At 44.2% G+C, this 21,724-nt stretch overlaps 1 protein-coding gene across 5 annotated transcripts in view; it reads left to right on the top strand.

The window, feature by feature from the left end:
• The window catches only part of Foxp1 (forkhead box P1), a 526,824-nt gene that overhangs the window by 111,190 nt on the left and 393,910 nt on the right, over window positions 1-21,724 (top strand). For all 5 annotated transcript variants that reach the window (XM_045134139.1, XM_045134138.1, XM_045134137.1 and 2 more), the window contains exon 2: window positions 13,306-13,400. The gene's annotated coding sequence lies outside the window, so the exon portion shown is untranslated. The remainder of the gene's footprint in view (window positions 1-13,305; window positions 13,401-21,724) is intronic.

Below are 21,724 nucleotides of genomic sequence, written 5' to 3' on the forward strand. Positions count from 1 at the left end.
GCAGAGGCCAAAATGGGTGCTCGTAAATGAGCAAGGGAGAATCACGTAGCCTTCAACCCCCTTCCGTTTCTGATGTTCCAAACCCCAGCCTGTTTATGCCCTTTCTGCAATTTCAGTCTCATTACATGCCATTGAAAATCACTCTTGAATTTGTCATTTGTTATATTAGAGCTTCAAGTGATTGAGTTTTCCCTCTTTACTTAGCTGAAGGATAGCAGTGGGTAATTAGACTAGTGACTCATTGATTCAGCAAGTATCTATTGAGTGCCTGCTGTGTGGCAGTCATTGTGCTACTGTATCCAGCAGCAGGAGGGCACCCAGCTAGGAAGCGGCAGACCCAGTCATGCTGCCCTAGAGTTTGTCTTCTAGTAGAGGGAGGAAGAGGAAAGCAAGTCCGTGAAGAAAAAAGATGTTTACCTGAGTGAAAATTCATGAAGGACAGTGTAAAGAATGTTTCTTGGGTGCTGGAAAGGTGACCCAGTCATTAAAATGCACTTTAGAACCTGAACTTGATCCTTAGAATGTGTGTGTGTGTGTGTGTTGGTGTGTTCTTATAATCCCAGCACTAAGAAAAGAAGCGAATTATTGAGGATCACTGGCCAACAGTGTAGTCTACCTGGCCAGCTCCAGCCCTGTGAGAGCTTCTAACTTAAAACCAATGTGCATAACCCCTCGTCCCAGGAGCTCAGGATACCTCTTGCCTTCACATAACCATACACCTAAACACACACCCGCATGTATACCCACACATCTATACAATGTACACACAGAGACAAAAAGAACCTATCTTAGGGGTGAAGAGATGGCTCAGTGGTTAAGGCACTTGCCTGCAAAACCTAAAGACACAAGTTCTATTCCCTAGTACCCATGCACAACCAGATATGCAAAGTGGTGCATGCATCTGGAGTTTGTAGTGGCTAGAGGTCCTGGCATGCCCATATCCTCTCTCTCTCTTTTTTTCTTCCTCTTTACAATCAAATAAATACATAATATAAAAAAATTAAAAAGAACATATCTTGGAGACTACACTTTAGGGTGGTTAGAGAAGGCCTGTTGGGGGTTGGAGAGATTGCTTAGTGCTTAAGGCACATGCCTGAGAAGCCTAAGGACCTATGTTTGATTCTGCAGGTCCCACGTAAGCCAGATGCACATGGTGGTACATGTATCTGGAGTTCGTTTGCAGTGGCTGGAAGCCCTGTTGTGCCCATTCTCCCTCTCTCACTTTCTGTCTCAATTAAATAAATAAATCTAAAAAAATCCCACCCTCCTGAAAAAAAGAGAAGACCTGTTAGAAAATATAACTTGTTTTGAGGCACGGTCTCATTCTAGTCTAGGCTGACCTGAAACTTACATTGTAACCTAGGTTGACCTCAAACTCATGGCAATCCTTACAGCTCAACCTTCCAAGTGCTGGGATTAAAGGTGTGCATCACCATACGTGAAAAATTACTATTTGACTTCAGATGTGCAGTTAGGAATGATCTCTGTGGACAAAGAGTCTGGGTGAATGAGGAAATAAGTCCCTTCCAGGCAGTGGGAATGGGGAGAACTGAGCTGCAGAACTGGAAGGAAGCAGAAAGGTGCACATGTCTGTACAGAGGACAGGGATGAGGAAGGAGTCCTGGAGAGGGGGGCGGGATGTTCGCCCAGTTCCGTGTGTCATGGCCAAGGGCTAAGGTTTTTTGTCAGGTGGTTGCACAGTGGCTGGCCTCAGGGACTTCTGAGTCAGGTCTTGAATTAACTCCAGGTCCTACTTCAGGGGACTGTCCTGCAGTTTCTTATATTTTCCTGGAGGGGGCATTGTGGGGAGAGAGATCAGACCCTGGTATCCTGAGCTGCTGGGAAGAAGCCTGGAAGATGTCAGAACTGATGCTGCTCCTCTGATCCTGCTTGAAGAAGCCTCTGTTCTCAGCAGGGTGGGACACAAGGGAACCCCTTCCCTCCTGCCCCCAAGCGTGGTTCTGGAGTGCGACTCACCGATTTCCACACCAGGGGTTAGAAACTGATCACCTCACTGCAACCTTAGCAAGGCAGAAACTGCAATAGTACCAGAACCCTACATGAAGGCGCCTCTAGATGGTCCTGAGGAGTGTGAGGGAGTTAAAGCACCTCATGGCCTTCTGGGCCTGCGATGTGAGTACTCTCCAAACTCCCCAGTGCCTGAGAGGAGTGAGTCTCTGGAAGGGCTGGCTGTAGGTCCGTGGGGACCCAGCATCTACTGTCCCCTGGGTCTTGTCACTACATTCTAGGCTTTGTGGAGCAAAAGAATGAACAGAATTACCTTTGCTTTGTTGGAGGATAATGGTATTTATAGAGGAATCATTGTAGGTTTTAAAGAAGAGAAAGTGTGGTAGCCTATAAGGCAAGCTGCTCTGTTTTCCTCACTATTATTTTCCTAAGTAATTTAGAAAAGTAATTTTAGTGTGAATCGCTCACTGCCTTCTCTCTTTGAATAGTAGAATTGGGACCATTGAAACACTTAGCAGAGTGCAATGGCATTCTCTTATTTACTGATTATTCCATGTATTTGCCTTATTTGGGCTTTTAAGGTCCTGATACTGCCATGTTATATTTTTACAGTCACTGTAGATGGTAGAAGATTAAGATTCACTACTGATGTGTGCACGTAGCTGGTTTCACTAGCAGTGCATTGAAGAACCCCACGTGTTCCCTGCCCTTCATCCAGTCCTGTCTACCCACCTAACTTCCGCTCATCTTTATAAAAAAAAATATTGTGTGTATGTGTGTGTGTGTGGGGGGTTGTGCATGGCATTTCACACACCGTGGGGCATGTGTAGAGATCCAAGGACAACCTTGGAGCATTGGTTTTCTCCTTCCACCTTGTTTGAGGCTGGGTCTCTCTTGTCTGCTGCTAGTTAAGCCAGGCTTGCTTTTCCCAAATCTATTGCCAGTCTTGTAGGTATGCTGGTATGACAGATGCATGTGTCACCGCATGTCTGCCTTTACATGGTGCTGGAGATCTGAACTCCAGTCGGCAGGTTGATAGAGCAAGTGCTGTTAGCCCTTGAGCCACCTCCTCAGACCTAGCTCCTATGCGCCTTTCACGCTTTGCAGGTTATTTCTGGTGCAAGACTTTTTCTGACTTCCAGTGTAAGTCATTTCCTGGCAGTTTTGTTGGTGTTTCCTGACAGGTCTGGCTTTGTGAGGGCTGAGACCTTTTTACATGTCTCAAATTTAAGCTAGATTCTATTTCAGACATAGTTTTGTCACACGATAAGCATGCCAGTCATTTCATTTTGCCACTGTGGGTCCATGGAAAACATGGTGGTAGCCTTTCCTGAAAGGAGGGCACATGGAATGTGAGGATGTTCCCATAGGTCCAAGACAGGCTCCATGGGGACAAAGCCAGAAATGTGTGCATGTTTTGTGTGGATCCCCAGGTGGGTTTTGATGAGCTGTGACACATCCAAGTCAGTGGGGCTAGTAGCTGTGATGAGCAGCCTGTAGGTTTTGTCATTATGATCTCTTGGTGTCAATGCTTGTCTGTTGACTAATTTCTGTGTTACATGAGCCATGTGCATTGTGGGGTCACTGGGAAAGAGGAACAGGGAGTCCAGTCATTTTCTTGGCAGGCTTGGCAGTGGTGGGCTTTGGGTCTGCTCACATCCCTTTGACAAGGCATTGTGGTCCTAACATATATGTCAGGGTAAATAAGCATCACAACCTCCTGTGTGTACCTAGGAAGAAGAGATGAAATGGAGTGTGTTGTCATGTGGTGGTCCCACTCTCAGAGCCAGTGAGATTTAGCTCCTGAGGGTTTCTCTTTGTCATGTTCATAGCCTTGACTACTGAGGGTGGCGGGGGGGGGATAGCAGCCTGTGGTGGTACTCACTTTCCTATGTCATAAGGAAAACGTCCTTCATTTACATCCCATTAAAGCCCATCTTCTTCTGAGGCAGGGTTTCTTGCTCTGGATTCTCACTGTACTCTGCTTATCACAAGCTTCTAGAAAATTCGGTCTCCACTTCCCATCTTGCTACCATGTTGGTATTACAGAAGCCCCACCATGATTTCCAGCTTTTAAATGGGGTGTATTCTGGCTTGAATGGCGGGTACTTTTTCACAGAGCCATTGCCCTAGCCCTCTTGTCCTTTGATTTCTCCTTTTATTGTTTCTATTTTTTTTTTTTTAAGAAATACGTTGTAGGCTAAAGCAGGAAGATCACAAATTTAAGTTCATCTTGAGCAACTGAGACCCTGTTTCAGGATTTTTAAAAAAGAAAGTCAAAAGAGGTCTGACTCTAGCTTAGGGATAGAACACTTGTTCAGGGTGCTCAAGGCCTGCCTTTAATCCCAGCACTTGGGGATGATGGGGCTGTTGTCCCCACTGTTTGACTGACCGTGATGGGACTCATGCTAGAAGCTGAAATCTTGACCTGGTCTCTAGTCTTCCCTTTCATCTTTTCATCCCAGGAAAGAGAGTCAGTGAGACATTTGGCATAGGCAGGAGAGAGATGTAGCTAAGCTAGAGGCCAGGAATGTCTGTAAGGGCTGGGCCATGCTGGACTTTGGGTCTTTGTCCTAAGACTATGCTGAAGCCATCAAGAATGCTGTGTGAGAGAGAGGAGATGACATATCAGGATCATATTGTATTTCTGACTGTTGGGAAAGAGACTACAAGGAGATAGTGGGTAGGTAGGAAGGCATCTTCTTCGAGCTGAAACCAGAGGTCTCCTCGCTCCTTCTGCACACAGGTTGCCTATCTGTCAATCAGGAGTTTGCCATCCCAACTTCAAAGCAGGAGATATATTTGGAGCAAATATTTATGAAATGCCAAGTTTCATGATCAAGATGTGTTTTGTTTTGAATGAGCAAATGACTCAGAGTTTGAGGTTGTTAAAATACAACTGATTATGTGCCATTGTTGAAAAAGGAAAGAGAATAAAGTATCATTTCATATCAAGTAATTACTTTGCAGCTATAATCCCCAAGCAATCAACTTCTTTCAACAAGTTTGTCTACTGTCCTTTAAGGACCTGAAGTATAAAGGTTTAATTTCTTTATGTCATCTCACTGAGAGGTCTTTCACAAAGTGAGGTGGACTGTGTTGCTGCATCAAAACATCTGAGTGCATAAGGTGGTATGAACACTGGGGCATGAGAAGTGACAGAAATGTCTGCCCTCAGGACACTTCCAGTCTGTAGAAAAGGCCATCAAAAGCCATTCATAACTGAATCTTTTCACACATCTCTCTCAAAATGCATAGTACCTTGAAAGTTACTTTGTGGAAATCTAGAAAGCCAAAAATACAAAAGAAGAAATGGTATCTTATTCCATTAGTCCATGGCTAACAAAAGAAACTTTCTTTAATTCTTCATTGCTGCATATTTTTATGTGGTTCAGAATTATTGCATATTAAAGTTTTCTGTCGTTCTTACGTGAGGTCACCTACCCCTGTCCGTTTCCAGTGTCATTCTTAATTACTACAAATTACTCCTTTGTCCGGCTGGACTGTGACTTACTTGATTATGGTCTGTGTTGATGGACATTTTAAGTAAATAGATTCATAAAACATTTTTTCTTTCATGTATCATACCGTCTTGTACTGTTAGTTGGTCTAATAAAACATTAGTGGGATACAGATTCTTTGAAAAAAAAAAAAACACATTTCTATCTGGGTTGATTCCTGAACTGTACTGTCCAATACAGCATATGCATGCATTCCTCATATGTACATATGTGCACACAAACATACAGGGAACCAGTTCCTTGTTAGAATAGCTCCATGTTCCAGAGGTAATAATAATAAGGAGCACACCTGACATGTTTTGGTGTACTCAGTTACTGGACACAGAGCTCCCACTCTGAAGTTCATTAACAAAGCCTACCCTCCAAAGCCATGAACACTATTTGGTTCCAGCATAGAGATACTTCATTCCTGACTCTGAGAGTTTTGGAGAATCTCACTTTGACTTCCCAGCATTCACTCTTCTGGTACCATTTCAAAGCTTTTGTATTATTTAGTGTGCTTTTTTTTTTAAGAGGTTCTTCACATAAGATGACTTTAAGGCTTTGAGTTAGCTCCCTGCCTCAACACAAGCGCTTTTCAATACTGGCAAAAAAAAAAAAAAAAAAAAGCTAAAGGCTCAGATTCCAGCTTCTGGTATGTGTGGGCTCAAGAGCCTTTGGGGAAGTGGATGGTGGGGGAACCCAGCAATGGTTCATGTCTTTGCTGGAAGCCGAGCCCTGTACCTGGCATATCTCCAACCATTGTCACATGGAAGCTACTCCCTCTTAACACTGAGGATTTATTTCTGCAATCAGTTATCCTAGTGAAATGCTAACAGGAGCCTATTTCCTATTATTTTAGAGGAAAACTTATCATGTGTTATGGGTGAATATGTAAATATCCTAGATACTTATAAGATAGAAGCTAACAAGTTATAGTCCTTGGACCAAATCTGACCCTCATTTTTTTTATGTAAATAAACTTTCATTGGAATCTAGCTGCACCCATTTGCTTTGGATTGCATGCGGTTCTTGTCTGTCTATAATGGCAGAGTTGAGCATTTGTGATGGAGAACTTAGGGATGCAAATCACTATAGACTACTCACTGTGCTTTCTTTCACAGAAAAATGTTAGCCAATCCTCATCTTCCTCCTTCTCTCGTCTTCCTTCTCCTATATTTATTTATTTTGGGGTAGTACTAGAGATTCCACCCAGGGCCTTAGGCAAGCATTCAAACATTCTACCATTAGACTATATCCTCAGTCATGAATCCTATTCTTGTTTTTTTTTTTTTTTTTGGAGGTGGGGGGAGATTTCAAGGCAGGGTCTCACTCTAGCACAGGCTGGGAACCAGGAATTCACTTGCTAGTCTCAAGGTGGCCTTGAACTCATGGCAGTCTTCCTAACTCTGCTTTCCAAGTGCTAGGATTAAAGGAGTGAACCACCATGCCTGGCTACCAATCCTATTCTTAAAATATGACTAAAGTTTATGTTATATAAGTGTATTATATATATTTCATATTTGTGTATATATGTGTATATAGATATATCTATATCTATCTATATCTATCTATCTATCTATCTATCTATCTATCTATCTATCTATCTATCTATCTAAATTTTAATGGCCAAGAAGATCTGAAACTATTCCCTCTATTGCTGGCTTTTCAAAAAGGAGCTCCTGGTGTTCTAATTGTGTTACAGCTGAATACTTCTTGTCCCATTTTGTTGGAAACATTGTATTGCATTGGAAAAATAGCATAGGAAATTGTTGTAAGCCATAACTGAAATGTCTTATTTGGAACTGTGTGCCATTCTAAAGTTTGTATACAAATAAGCCAGTACTTCTTTTACTAGAAAGATGTCGCTAACGCTCAGTATTCTTATCCACACAGTGGAATTTTGGGTTCATCCTTGGGTTATGTGAAGATTAGGTAAGGCAAGGCATGTTGGATACACTTTAAAAGTATGCTATCTGATGGTTCTAGCTCCTGTATCTTCTCTTAGTTTGGCTTAGAGGAGCCACGAACCCCAATTGTAAAGTATCTGTAAAGGTTGTCCAGTTTGCAGTGTAGCTTACAGCAGGATTGCCCAGAGTCTGAAGAGGAGGCCATTTCACAGGTCTGGGTATAATAGACACAGAACCAGGGTGTAGTTCAGTGCTGAGTACATGGGTAGTAAGTGCAAGTTCCTGGGTCCAGCTCTCACCAGTGAGACAGGGAGTAAGGCGGAGGGAAGACAGGATAGGAGCGGAAAGAAAAGGAAAAGAGGAAGTAGTGCATTGCAATGCATAACACATGCATGTACATGCATAAATATGTACACAAATAAGTAAATACCTAAATAACTAAAGCTGGTGGTATAGCACTTGTCTAGTTTGTGTGAGATCCTGAGCTCAATCTTCAACATCTAAAATAAAAGAATTTAAAAATACAAAAAAGAAGAGGGAGAGAGACCTACTTGCAGCAATAACAAATATCCTTGAATGGGAGCCTCTCAACCCAGTGCAGGATTTGTTTCCAGGCACTTCAGGTTGGCACAGGTTGAGGAGCAGAGGGGTGGCTCTGTGTGGTATTTCAGGGTCCTTGGTGCATGGCATCCATGGTTTTACTCTATAGGAATTACGGGGTCCTGGTGGGTATTTGGATCCTCCCTCCTAGGGAAAGCTAGGGTGTTGGGGATACAAAGAACAGTTATAGTTGGAGTGAGAGTGGCCCATCATCTCCTTCATCTGTTTGGCCAAGACTTGGTCACAAGGACTCATAGCTACAAGGATGTCAGCAGATGCAACCCAGATTAAGCAGGAAAGGGGGAAACATGGATTTAGTGAACATCTAGCCAGTCACGGTCACAGAGTAGACATTTTCCTGGATTTAGATGGGGAGATAGTGTTTCCCACAAATGAACATCAAAGAGATACTGCTGCCACTGAGAGAACTGTCTGCCACAGGTACCTATGGAAATAGCAGCAGTCGGAGACAGTCAGGCTGCTTGTGACAATGGATCTGGGGTCTTGTTCAGATATATTTAAAAATTAGTCCACAGTCTAAATCTGATTTCCACATGTTGTGTACCAGTTAGACATTTTGGCATTCTAAAATTACAGATCTATCTCAAGACAGTAAGTTCAGAAATACATGCTTGGGAAATGTTGCATACAGTGACATTTTCATTCCCAAAGTGATCTGCATGAACCCATATTTATTTTACAATTTTATAAAAATTGAAGCCATATGCAGTATTGAGTAGAATTTTGTGTGCTCGTTCACATATATGCGTGTATTCATGTAGGTGCGCATGCACGTATTTGCATGTAGAGGCCAGAGGAAAACATTGAGTATGGATCCTCAGGTGCCATCCACTTTTTTTTTTTTCTTTTTTTGAGACGTGGTGTCTCATTGGCCTGAAGCTTGCTAAGTAGACTCTATCTGCTGGGCCATGAGCCCCAGTGATCTGCTTATCTTCTGCTTAGAGCTGGTGTGACCAGTACGTGTGCTGCTACCGCTGCTGCTTCTGAATAGCTTCTGTGGACTGAACTCAGGTTGCCATGGGTGCAAGGCCAGCACTTTACCGACTGAGCCATCTTCCCAGCCCTGGATAGAATTCTTTATCCAGAGTGGCAGATAGAATGTGTAGTATATTACCTGTTTAATTTGAATTGTACATTCTACAACCATGTTGGGAACATTGTCAGTGTTTCCGTATCTCTATTACATGTGGATTACCTTTTAAAAAACTAATCCAAAAACTAATTCAAGCCAGGTGTAGTGGCACATGCCTTTAATCCCAGCACTTGGGTGGCAGAGGTAGGTGAATCACCATGTGTTTGAGGCTACCCTGAGACTACATAGTGAATTCCAGGTCAGACTGGGCTAGAGTGAGACCTTACCTTGAAAAAACAAACAAACAAACAAACAAACAAAAAAGCTTAATTCATTTGAAGAGATGATTATATGAACATTTTCAGATTGTAATGATCGTAAAATAACTGATGAAACTTATCATACTAAAATAAAAGATAGAAATTTTTTATAAAGTTCAGTAGTACTCATATAAGTGATGCAAAAAAAAGGATTCTTAAAAAATTCCTCAATTTCATAATCATTTTTTAAAAAAATATTTAAGCCATCTTAATCCAAGACTAAGTTTGGGTAAGGTTGAGGAAGCATGTGAAAACAAACCTTAGGGTCATCACATGGATAAAATAAACATCTGTTCTCAGAATCATCAAGTAACTGTCCCCAAGAAAACCAATGTCAACAAACCCTGGCAAGGGTGCAGGGAAGAGGAACTGCAGGTAGGAATGGACACTGATGCAGCTACTCTGGAAATCAGTGTAGAAGTTTCCTGAAAAATCAAAAATAGAACTACCATATGAGCCAGCTATACCATTCTTGGGTATATACTCCAAGGGTTTTTCTTCAACACACCAGAGATACTTATACATCCATGTTTAAATTTTTTTTCTTTTTACTTATTTGAGTGAGAGAGAGAGAGAGAGAGACAAGTAGAGAGGAAGAGAGGGAGGGAGGGTAGTGTGCTAGGGCCTCTAGCCACTGCAAATGAACTCCAGATGCATGTGCCACCATGTGCATCTGGCTTACAAGGGTGCTAGGGAATTGAATCTAGGTTCTTAGGCTTCACAGCCAGGATCCTTAACCACTAAGCCATCTCTCCAGCCCCCTACCCATGTTTATTGCAGTCCTCCTCACAGTTGCCAAAATGTAGAATCAGCCTAGAGGCCCATCAACAGATGAGTGGATAAAGAAAATGAGGAATAAGTACACAATGGAGCTTTATTCAAGCGCAAGAGAATTGAAGTTATATCATTTTCATGAACATGAAAGGAGATGGAGGCATCATGTTAAGTGAAATAAGCCAGAGTCAAGTGAATATCTCTTGTTACCTCTCCCATGAGAGCAGATAGGGAGCTTTGTGGAGGGAGGAAGAAGTCCAGCGCAGGGGCAGAGAATCATGAGAGGTAGATGTTTGACAAATATAGTGGTATTTATGGAACTGTTATAGTGAATCCTTCCTCCTGTATATCAACTCAAAACCCAAGTACATTGCTTGATATCCCATACAAAGTTCATGAAATTGCTCCTGACCACATTGTGTTTCCAATGGTCATGACCAAAACACCAAGCTTGTCCATGGGTGTAGGTGATTAAAGTATTCCATGCCCTTTTCTTGGTCTTATTGCTTTACTTTTCCTCCCACCTGTCACCATCCTGGGTGACATAAAAACCTGAACATGAGGTGGCTAGGTTTGTTTTCCAGTCAACTTTCCCTTGGTTTTCTCTGGTTTTTCTTTGTTACTGTAGAGCTCAAATTTATTATTCATGAAACACATTTTAATCACTGACCATATCAGACAAATGGAAAGCTAAGCGCTGGTTAGTACGTTGAAAATAAACGTGTGGGTTCTCATTAATGTCGCTGTCTGAATAATGAGTTCAGCAGCAAATCCTAACCACAGTGAAAAAAAGCCAGATTTTCACTGGAACGACAGGCTGACAGCCACATCTCGGAGCCTGGTCATTAGTGTGCCATGCCATCAATGTCATGATACTGTGTCAAATTAGTTAGTGTCCCTTCAGCTGAGTAGCCAGACCTGCAAATTATCCTCCCACATCAGGGGTTTCATGTTTGCGAAGCCCCTTGATCAAGTGTGAACAAATTATTAGCGTGGCTCATAAATTCACTAGTTTACAGGCTTATAACATTTTACAAGTAGACAATAAAGGGTCCCAAAGTTTTCTGATTGCTCTGCTCTGGTGAGAGTCTGACCGGCTTTCCCTTGAGGTGTGCAAAACTGATCATTGTTTTAAGAGGTACAGACTCTTGGGGTCTTGGAGCAAGAGTTCGGCAGTGCATGTTCTCAGAGCCAGCAAGTGAGCTTCCATTGGGGGCAGCCTAACGAAGTTTGTTATCTTGTTACTCTGATGCATTGGTGACAGTGGCCCTCATGGTGGAAGTTGTTCATTAGTGAGCTTATCCATTAAGTCTGAGTCATCACTGCTTATGCCAGTGAAATTCCTGTAAAAAGTATGTTTTGATACATTCTTGTTCTTTCATATGGCCTTCTTTGAGAGGAATAATGGCCACATGTTATCTCGGAAGGATGAAGATTCCTGTGTGTGTGTGTGTGTGTGTGTGTGTGCATGCGCACATGCATGCACATGTGTGTGGAGACCAGAGGATAGCCTTGGGTGACCTTTGTTGGGAACACCAGCCACCTTCTCTGATATAAGGCCTCTTATTGGCCTGGAGCTCTCCAAGTTGGCTAGACTGACTGGCCAGAAAGCCTTTGGTATCTTTCTGCCTCCACTTCTCTAGTGCCGGGATCCCAAGCACCTGCCATCACACCTGGTATTTTGTGTTAACACTAGGGAACCAAACTCAGGTCTGCATGCTTTTGAGGTAAGCACTTTGCCAGCTAAGCTATCTCCTCAGGCCAAGAATGAGGATTTTTATGCCTCAGTGGGTCTGCAAACATCTCATGTGCCATAGATAACCATTGCCTGGGATCTACACCGTGAAGTGTCTCATGTGACCCACTCTCTCTCTCTCTCTCTCAATCTGTCTCTCGGAGCAGAGGACTCACCCTCTGCAGTGCTGTCTCAGCACTCTGCATAGAGTTCTGCATGGCAGGTGAGCCGCATGGCTTCTAGGGATGCACAACTATTCAAATCGTGAAGCTTCATACCTCTACTTTTCAATGTCAACTTCTCAGTTTGATGAGACTAGCAAATAGGTCTGTTCACCGAATGCCGCAGAATTGAACTGTGGAGCAAGCATAATGCCTGTACACATGTCTCCCAACCTTCCCCGAGTGTTCATGCTAGTTTATAAGTCCTTTCTGATGACGCTTCTGCCTTGCAGGCAGGTGACCGTCTTCAGGTTGCATAGGGACTCCTGTTGGCAACTGTTCCTCAACATTTTTTGAATATTCTTGTCTTTGAGTACAGTGATCTGTCAGTAGACTTAGCTTATTTGGAACCCTGTTTGGTAAATATTATACCAATAAAACAACCAGGCTGCAAGAGCCTGTGGCCTCAGCACATGCACATGTCCTCTCCAGGACAGGGTGTGTCACAGCCTCTATGTACATTCAGAATGCTTCTGAAAACAGTGACACACTTGTAGACATGGTTGTGTGTCTGGCTGTGTGTGCTCATCTGCCCTCTGGGGGTGTGTCTATGTCTGTGCTGTTTCTGCCCAGAGCTTCTGCTGGCTTCTGTAAGAGAGCCTAACAGCAGAAACCCAGAACACACTCATAGTCTGAGATGCCGGTCTTCTTGACCTGCTTCTCAGTATCACAGTTCCAAGAATGTGTTCTAAGAGAACCACACTTCCCAAGAGAATGTCACCACATTTGGGGTCTGGGAAGGTAAGCTCAGCAGATAAAAGGCTGGCTCCACAATCATGAAGTTGTAAGTTCAGATCCCCAGCACCCACATAAATGACAGGTATGGTAGTGCACACCTGTAACATCGGTGGTCATGGAGACAGAGACAGCAGGATCCATTAGGCTTGCTGGCCACCTAGTCTAGCCAAGTCCATGAGCTCTTGTCTCAAGAATCAAGTGCAGAATGACTGAGGGGTTCTCTAACATCAGCTTTTGCCTGCCATGTGTGTACACCAGCATGCCCACAAGCACACACACATGTGGAGACACAAACAAACTCAGCTATATAACATTTTTCATCCTTCCGGTACTTTAGTACTGAAGTTGGACTGCAAGCTGAATTGAATGCTGGTTCTAGGCAGGAAAGGACAAGAGTTGCTCTGATTGCTTTGGCAAGGGCCCTAATTCTCTTCTTTTCATTCCAGGGTCTCTCTGTGTGTTCCAGTCCTGTGGCATTATGCACGCCCCCTGCCAGTGACCCCAGGCTTTTTATGGCTGTGAGACACACTAAAAGCTCAGGGTAAGTGAGTGGCAAACACTGCTGCTGATGTGCTTCCTCTTTGTGGGAGTCATGGTCAAGAAGAGAAATCCACAGAGACCTGTGCTCTTCTTGCCCCGGGGTCAGCTATGAATCCCAAGGTTGGCAGGCACACGTATGCTGTCACCCTCCATGACCACTGCCTAAGGCCTTTCATTTGGACTATGGTTGCAGGAAGGTGACCTAATGCAAGAGATGGCATAGTTTCTTTGTAATAGACCAGGGAGTAACTGGTCACCCTCAGTGCCTAGTCTGTGTTACAGTTTGGCCATTGGGACACAGAATTAGCCATGAATAGTTCACATACAATTGAAGGTTACTATGTCCCCCTGAAGTGTTGTTTACTGAAATACTCAGTGGCCTGTGTCTGACCTGTAGGCTTGAGTTTGTGTCCCCTGTCCCTATCCTCTGATGCCTCGCGGTGGGAATGTCGCTTTTCTCTCTTCCACCTCACTGGGTACCAATCCTGGTGAACTTGAGCTGAGCATTTATCTGCAGCAAGAAACAGGCATTTTGAGCTGCCTTCCCTTTCTACCTGGCAGGAGGGAGCTGCAGGGTAAGTCAAGATGGATTGTGTCCAGAGGAGCTTGGAACAATTGGAAACTCCTTCCTTCCATGTAGGGAGAATATTCTCCATCTTCCTGGCTCACTCAGCCACCTTGGTTTTCAAGAGCCAAAGGAGAGTGGAGGCAAGCTCTTTGTGTTGGGCGTAATGTGGTTTGTCTGCCTATTCCTTCTGCATCACACTTGATGGACATGCCGTCGAAATGTCTCTTAGTATCAAATATGGATGAAGGGATATACAGGGAGATTATGGCAGGCTACAGATCAAATGCCAATGAAGAACGATTAAATTTCCTTTAATCATCAAAATCTGAGAGGGCTCTAAGATCTTCTACCTTTAATATAGGCCTTAATAAATAATAATTCTTTGGATGTCTACAGTATGTTTGAATTTCACAAGTCTTGCATGTCAAAACATATAGGCAGGCTCAGCAAATATGCTTCTTGGAGGAGCAGGACTAATTAAGAAGGAAAGTCATACTTAAACAAACAGCTTTTGGGAATAGAGGTAATCAGAATCCCAAATCATGAATTTTCTGAGTATTTTTCCTCCTCACCAAAAAAAAGAGTAAGAATAAACTGCAATGAAATATGAAGAGATGTTTTCATATCCTCCTATCATTTGATATCATTGTTTTTAGTAACAGCTGTAACTACATGTAAGTGTAAGAAGTTGCTTGCATGCTCACTGTCTTGTAAAACATCTGGAGAGAAGAGTTGGTGTTTTCCGTCCTTCTGCTCTGTGAAAGTGGTTTTCTGGCATTTACATTGTGGCTGCTGGGTCTCCGGCCATCACCTCTGCATCCTCACAGGAAAAGATGGTGGTGTCAGAGACTAAAAGAATAGCCCTTCCAGCAGAGGCAGGACATTTTCTAGAGCTTCCACAGAAGCTTCACTTTTGGCTTTTGCTCATGAGCTCTTCACCTCTAACCATAAGGAATCCTGGGCCGTGCAGCCTTCATCAGAAGCAGTTTGATACCCCAGTAAACGCTGGGGTGCAGCACCAGGGAAGGAAATGTGAATGGCTACCGAACCACAGCTGTGGTCACTTAGAGGAACCATGAAATGGATTTTCTGTCAACCTGCCTCTTGGGTGGATTTTACACGCAAAGATTCCATTGCACTTCCATCTTAGTAGAAGCAGCACATCTGAGCAAACATTTTGGCCAGTAATATTTCTCACTGAAGTGTCATGCCAAATCCGAGACATCCTTTTTTTTTTTTTTTCTCCAGAGATACATAAGCCAAAATTCAAGGTCCTGAATATGCAAACGGGTTTCCACATCTGTTGCCCTTAGCTTTTGGCTAGGACAGGGTCAGTATGAAGTCCTAGTGACATGGCCAGTTCACACCCAGTGGTGTTCTCCCAGCAAGTGCAAGGGATGATCTGAGGCCCCTGCCCTGCCCTCTGTTCTTATGTATAGAGCCAAAGACACACAAAGTTCTCCCCCACATCCACATCAAGCTCCACTTTTCCTTCCTCTATTCAACACTTGCTCACCTTGGGATGATAAGCAAGTTGTCCCTGTCCAAATTTCTCACCACAGTCTGGCCACTACATTATTTTGTGAAAATTCTCAACTCACATAATGAATAGAAGCCCGTGTGGGTATAGATGGGGGGCAGGGGACTTGCTGCCTTCCCCTACCTGCTGTGGACTCAGCGTGGTCAGCACTGAAAGCTTGGAGTTAGATCGGCTTACATACACATCCCACCATTATACTCAGCGACCATTAGTGGCTAGTAAGTCACTTAATGTTCCTGGGCTCCACCGCCTCATGTGGAAAGTGGGGACAGTACTATAACCCCCTATGGTACTCAGTTTAGTACTTAGTCCAGCATTCAGTCTGGCACCCTGTGGAAACTCTGCAAGGTGATGCTGGCCAGGAGCTCAGTACAGATCCTGGGCCTCAGCAGAGGCCAGCACCACACCAGCTCTCCAGGAGGAGTGTGCCATGGAGTCACTGCGTCATCCATAGTTATTCACCTGGGAGAAGACATGGGTTTCCCTGGTCCATGATATCTCCTCTGGTGTCTCCTTGCGTTTTAGTTCCTTTCCCCTTTGCAGTGACCTGACAAAACACAGCTTAGGAGAGACTTTCACATTAAGGAGAAACAGCCCGTCACAGTGGAGAAACCATAGTCACAGGTGCAGATGGCGGGGAAGGGAGCGAATACTCTTCCATGGGAGCTGGTTATAAAACCTCAAGGCCTGCCCCCCCCCACTCACTTCCTCCAGGAAGGAGGTTCCACCTCCCAAAACTTCCACAACTTGATTCTCAAACAGCACCACCTGCTGGGGCCCACGTGTTTAAATATACACGTGGGTATGGGGCTATTATGCGAACATTTTACGGTTGTACATGCAAAACATTGCCCATACTAATCTATAGTGGATGGGTTGTACCTGAGCAGGCAGATACGCCACGTTGCCTATCTTCTACCTCAGTCTTTCTTCCTAATATAGGGCCCCACTATGCAGTGTAGGCTCTGGCCTTCCGTGATTCCTGGGAACGGCTCTCAAAGATGGTGTGGTCACCCTGGGAAGCCAGCCTTATGCATGAGGCGGTGATGACCAGCCATGCTCACAGATGGCCCAGCAGGTGATATGCCCCCATGATTGGGAGCAACAGCAATCACACGGCTGTGCCCATCTGTGGACTTTTGAGTACCATGGGGCATCCCCAAATCACTTGGTCCTTTGCAGGGATCCTTTTCCTAACTCATCACTGTGGTGGAGGGGACCCATAGATGGGGCAGGGCTGCCTTCTATCACAACCTGCCAGGAGTCTGCCCTATATTAGTTGTACTTTCTGCCTCTAGGCCCAGTGTGGCCTCATGAGCTGCCACACAGCTGCTGCCTGCATAGGGCTTGGCTATGTGGTTTCCAGTATTGTGTGTATCTCCCCAGTCCTCTTCCTCCGTCTTGATGCCATCCTCTTCCTTGTCCCTTCCTCATGCTTTATCAGTACAGCTGTTTACCAGGTCACAGCAGAGGCCAGGTCTGTGTAACTCTGCATGGCTTCCTCATGGAGAAGACTACCGAGCACATCGTAGGCAATCGTGGTTGGTATTTTAGAGTCAGTGTGTTTGGGGATTTCCCTGTGAACTTCTGTATTTTCATGGTACCTAGGAGGTTTGATGTGGGCGAGGGAGTAGGAGGGGAAATAGAGTGTCATACATCACTGTAAAGTAGGAACAGGGCCCTGGGCTTGGGTTTTGTCTGGGAAGTTTCCACCATACAGTATACGTGACCCTGAGGTTGTGTGTATCCCATCCTGAAGGGGTTAGCTGTCACCTTCCCCAGAAGACCGGCCATCGGCCATAGAAGCCTAAAGCATATTGTAAGCAGTACAGGTTAATTAAGGTGGGTTAATTTCTAAGCTCGTTTCTCAATGCTGATTGCTGGCTCTTGGTCCTTGGTCAAACTTCTCTCTCTTTCTCCATCATTTTCTCTAAGTGAGGGAAGCAGTAAGATCCCCTTGCTCATATGGTTATCAGCAGGGTTAATGGGGTGATCTAGGCAAAGTACTAGGATTATATGCGTGCGCCATGACTCTCTGTTAGCACTCTTCATCTTAAAGTTGACAAGAGAGGCAAAGACTTGATTTCTGATCCTATTTAGATGTTCAAATTTCATGCACTAAATACACATACTGAAAATGAACTGAAAGCATCAAAGTAAGAAATGGAGTGTGTAGAGGATGGTCTCTTGGCAATGTGTTGGCTTTCTGGCCATGGTTTATTGTACCTTGTAGCAGATGGTACAACGTAGAAACATCAGATGCTGGCATGGCTTCATGTTGGGAACCTGGGTTACTTCCCCAGACATGTGGAAATAGGGAGTTCATCACTGGGGATCCATTTCTCTTAGTGTCAGTGAGGACTGGTTTGGTCCCCCGCCGGGCAGCAGAAGGTAGTTTAAATTTCTGTAAGTCCTGTTTTATGTGTTAAATGTATACTTATCTGTCTGGTCATTGTCATCTCCTCCTCCTTCTTTTCTCCTTCTCTCTCTCTCTTCTCTCTCTCTCTCTCTCTCTCTCTCTCTCTCTCTGTGTGTGTGTGTGTGTGTGTGTGTGTGTGTGTGTGTGTGTTCCTTTTGAGACAGGGTCCCACTCAAGCCCAGGCTAACAAGGACCTCACTAGGCTATCTTCAGACTTATAGATATGCCTCCCTCAACCTGCAGTGTGCTGGGATTAAAGGCATGTGCCACTGCACTGGCCACGGCTTCTTTGTTGATATAAAACTGAAATGTGCATCAGTGGGAGAAGTCAAGTAGGACCCCCCTCGTTGCTTCCACCCGCTTTGGGGTCGGCCACGTCTCCTCGTCTTGTTGCAGTGTGCCGGCGGTTGCCACACGTTGTCGTTCGTTGTGGATGTGTTGCCTCCTAGCCAAAACATGCAGAATGGCTCATCCTTCTCTCTATCTGATCATTTCTGTTGGTAAAGGATGAAATGCATGAAATCTCAGTCTGTCACTGACCTGAGTTTTGAATTATTACCTGGGCCTATTTAAGCAATCACAGTACCCTCTCTGAACCTATAAAACAGAACATCATTAAAATGTTGTGTAGGCATCCAATTTGGTTTTTATCATCCTTTTAAGGAAAGAAAATTATGAATCCCAGTGACTATCAGTCAGTGTTAGCAAACACATGAGGAAAAAAAAAAAAAACTTTTGTTAAACTCCTCAGAGTAGCTAACACCCAGCTTTTTAGATCTTTAAAAATATATAACACCCTTGTCTCCAAATATCATTTCAGAGTGTAAAATAATAATTCGTGGAAGACAAACAGATAGGTGTGCCTGAGCGCTGTTTGTATGGGGCACTGGCCAGTCGAGACCCACCCCTCACTGCCTGTCCACAGTCCAGAAGGCTGAGTATCAGTGGGAAGGCCTGGGGGCCTTGGGGAGTTCTTCCTTAGTGTTTGGGAGCTTGGCTGACCTCTCTCAATCTAGCTAGGTACCTTCAGCTCTAGGTGTAAGGCAATGCTGGCCAAGAGTCACTGGGGTTAAACCCAGTCCTCAAAGCAGACTTATGTCTTGGGCCTTCTGGTACAGGGAACCCATGCCTTATCCTTTCCCTTCTCTGGCCTTAGTCTTTAATTCATGGTGACAAAAGCCCATTTGCCCACTTTTGACCTGTTTCCTGAGCACAGGGATTTCTTGGGATTACTGCTCCTCACAGAGGTCATGCTTGGCTATGTCGGGTTGGTTTAGCTGCGTGGGTGTTACATTGTGGGCTTCCATCTTTTCACCACATACTCTTTCTGCTTCCCCCTTACAAAGTAATGAGAGACCAATGATGAGTTTTCATTAGTGTGTGTGTTCACCTATGTACATGTGTGCATGTGTGTGCATAGGTGTGCATGCATTTGGAGGCAAGAGAACAGGTTCAGGTGTCAACCTCAGGAACATTGCCCGCCTCTTGCAGAGACAAGATCTCTCCTTGACCTGGGCCTCAGCAGTTAGGCTAGACTAACTGTCCACTGAGCTCCAGGGATCTGTGTATTGCTGGCTTCCCAGCGCTGGGATTACAAGTATGTGCTACCATGCCCGTCTTTTTTTATGTCTTTTCATTTTGTTTTTGAATGTGATCTTTGGGGATCAAACTCAGGTTAGGATCTGCTTATAAGGCAAGCACTGCACCAACTGAGTTATCCCACCTGCCCAGATGCTGAGCTTTCTTTCTTTTTTATTTATAAATATAATTTTATATTTACATGGGCTATAGTCTTGTATCACCTCATCCTGGTCTCCATTATCCTGAGGGTCTCCCTTGGTAGGGTCCTTGGTGTTCATTGTGGGGTAATTAGGGCCTCTTTTCCGTTTTATTGCGGGGGAGGGGGCCACTGTACCTCAGGGTATTTCTCCCTATCGTGTGGTTCTTACAACCTTCTTGCCCTCTCTCGTGCTACAGTCCCGGAGCCTTGGGAGTGTTAGCAGATTGGTTTTCGTGTTGAGTTCACCACGGCCTCTCTGTTCATACTAAGATATGTTTCAGTTCATCTCCATGTTTGTTGTCACTCCCTGGAAGATGGCCAGACACAGGTTTCCAAACTCAGAGACATCCCAATCTTGAGGCATTCTGACCCCCAACAGTTAAAGAAACCCTTGCGTTTCTGAAGTCTGTCCTGTCATCACTGCCTTACTCAGAGTTAGCTGTGTGCCAAACATGGTTCTCAGCAGTTGATATTGAGGAAGTTAGGATTCTAAAAGTCCCTTTTTACAGATGAGGAAACCAAGGCAGAGTGGAGTACAATGGAAGGGCTGAGATTTGAATCCCTTCCCCCACTGGTCCCTGGTTCATAACTACTGGGTTAGTTGGTCTTGCATCTCAGGGTGTTGATTTGGAGGTGTATTTTTGATTTAGGCTGAACATAGCTTTCCCTCTGGGACTGCAAGTACACGTGTGTGGAACTTTCTAGACTTTTCAAGAACATTATTTGCATATGAATTTGCTACTACATGGGCTGTGAGTGGGACAGTACATCCCAATATGATTAGGAAGAAGCATTCCCTTCCATCTGTAGTGGGTACCTATTAAGTCATTTCCACTCCATCTTCTGAGTCATTTTGCTCTGGTGTGTTATTGTAATTAACCTCCCATGTGTAGCCCTCATTTTATGTCACATTAGCCTCTGACCACCCAGCGATTGATTTGTTCCACTTAATCACCTGTGTGAAAAAGTGGGGAGAGCCAGAGGGTCTCCTTCTTAGAGCTCCCGTCCTCTACCTGGGACATTTTCCCCACCAGCTGTGTCAGCATGTCCCCTTAGTTCTTGGAAACATAGTGTTTTATTTATTACCATAAAGATGTCATCTATTTAAAGGTAGTGATTACAAACGTGTGCTTACATGGGCAATAGAATTATAGATTCATAAGCCATGTGCCAAGTACTGTATTAGTAAAATAGTGGTTTTTAATATGCATAACACAAGTTTCAATGGACCATAAATAAACAAGACAATAAATAAAAAAAAAAGACAAGAAATGTAATATCTCCTTGTTACTCAAAGTGTGGACCACTTTTCGTGGAGCTCTGCCTTCAGTTACGGAGCCTACATTAGTCAGATCTCTTTGCAGCCAACTAGCCTCTGTCAAAGGGTTTGAGCAGGCTCGTGCTTTTGAAAAGCCAGATAGCAGAGCAAGCTTCAGGAGCATCTTGGACCAAGGGTTCAGATGGTGCCTGTAAGTCTTGCTCTCAGTCTCCTGGCTATATACTCTGTTCTGTCTCATTCGTTCATGGGCTGCATTTCCTGGTCCCAGTGTGATAACTATGTCTGCATTTGTTTTCAGGAAACTCCAGAGGAAACAAATCATTTCTTAAGAGCTTAGCAATGTCACAGAAGTCAGATATTTCTGTTTTTGTGCTTGGCTTTGTGTGTTGTACATGCCCGTCACTGAAGTACATTCTTGGGCAGGTATGGTGCTTTCCTTGGCCTGAGGAAGCTCTCATATACATTTGTGAAGCAACAGATAGTGTGTGATTGACACAGAGCAATAAGAAGTAAATGCAAGGGTGAGGATTTTGGGGATGGGGAAGAATACTGGGGAGATGGACTATATGTAGATTAGATATAATGTATGTGAATGCATAGGGTTGGGTGGTGGAAGGAATTTACAATGTCTATGATATAGCTCACCATCAACTGGCTGCCTTCTACTATGACATCATCTACCCAGGACTTGACTATCTGCAGTGGCCTTGCCTACCTTGAAAGTGGGTCATGTTAAGAT

The sequence above is a fragment of the Jaculus jaculus genome, chromosome 14 (genome assembly GCF_020740685.1).
Source record: "Jaculus jaculus isolate mJacJac1 chromosome 14, mJacJac1.mat.Y.cur, whole genome shotgun sequence".
NCBI classification, from domain to species: Eukaryota; Metazoa; Chordata; class Mammalia; order Rodentia; family Dipodidae; genus Jaculus; species Jaculus jaculus.